This window comes from Sminthopsis crassicaudata, chromosome 2 (assembly GCF_048593235.1).
Source record: "Sminthopsis crassicaudata isolate SCR6 chromosome 2, ASM4859323v1, whole genome shotgun sequence".
NCBI classification, from domain to species: domain Eukaryota; kingdom Metazoa; phylum Chordata; class Mammalia; order Dasyuromorphia; family Dasyuridae; genus Sminthopsis; species Sminthopsis crassicaudata.
Window position 1 is genome coordinate 574,618,354 of NC_133618.1, and position 1,598 is coordinate 574,619,951.

Here is a 1,598-nt window from a genome sequence, read left to right on the forward strand (position 1 = left end):
TCCCTGATGTCATGGTCATTGTCCAGAATGAAGGATAATCTTTGTGTCCATTCTTCATTTTCTGTAGGCCTATAATAATATATCTTCTAATATTTACAATACACACAATATAGATATAAGATCCCAATATATAATACATACATGTAATGTACACAAAATTACATACATGAGGTATGCGATATACTTATTTTATATATCAAAAGTAATCTGCATAGAGGTAATTGTAATTCTCCCTCTGAATAAGGCTATATAGAGATATCAAAACTGATCACTGAGGGGTATATCCATATCCTGGAAGAAAGAGGAAAAATTAATCCACAAAAGAAGAGTGAAAAGGAAGGAAATGAGGAGGTAATAGTGTCTTGGAAGCCAAGGAAAATACCATTAATTAAAGGGAAACTAATTCAATTCAACAGATTTACATCTGGTGGACCTTGGTTCTAAGAACTGTGGAAGATATTGACAGATTTTTAGCCTTCTTGGAACATACAGCAAACAGGAAAATAAATGCACATAATAATTTCACATTGTGTACGATGCCATATGAAGTGGGGGAAGTCAACCTGGGAATCAGGAAAAGTTTCATGGGAAAGGTGCATTAAAGGATGAGCAAAGATGATTTTTTGGGATTTTGAGGAGACAGTCCATTGTGGCTGGAGCAGTTTTTTTTTTTTTTCTGAAAAATGATGAGTTATCTCAGAAAACTTTAAATGTCTAGAGGAGTTAATAATGTCTAACAGGAAGGACTAGGACATGGAGGACAGAGAATAAAAAGATCTTTGGTGACCTTGGAGAGAACAGTTTCATCAAATCAAAAAAGCAGCCTTGAAAAATATTATTATTCCATTTTATAGGAAGTCTCCTAAGGTTGGTTGTCCTGTTCAAGGTCACTCAGCCAGGAAGCTGTGCAGCTGGTCCCAAGGACAGAGGCCTTCCTGCCTTATGGGAGAGAGGCGCACATTTCCCTGCCCCAAAAGATCTCGGCGTAAGAGACTGACAGACCGTCATTAGAGATTTTTTTTTTCTTGGAAGAATACTTCACTGCGGCGGCAATTTCCAAACATATCAAATAGATAGCCACCGGCAATAGCTTAAAATCAGTTATTAGAACCTCCCTAGGAATTGCTAGCATAGTGAAAACTGCTTTAAAACGTCTACAAAGCACTTTGCATATCTCGCGAGCATCTCACAATGTCCCTGGGAGGTAAATGCTACCATTCTACAGATGTGGAAACTGAGGCAGGCAGGGTGACGCGACTCAATTAGCTATAGGCACGTTTCTTTTCCTATCAATCATCGGACCGCAGGTTTTGCTGGTGTGGCACAGGGCAGGTCAGGAAGGGACTAACCCAGGTCGGGGGTGCGGAACAGACCACCTCGAGCAAATTTCTCCTGCGTCATAGCTGCGGCCGTCTCTGCACGCTCCTATCGGCCCCCGACCCATTATATTTGCATGCTAAGCGGAGATGAATCCGCGACATCCGAGTTGCACTCGCCTTTGCACCGTTTTCCAAGTGGGCGTGGGCAGATGATCACTTAAGGGGGTGTGTTGGTGCACCTCCTCCCCGTTTGGGGTTTGACCTCAGCCACGCCTCCCC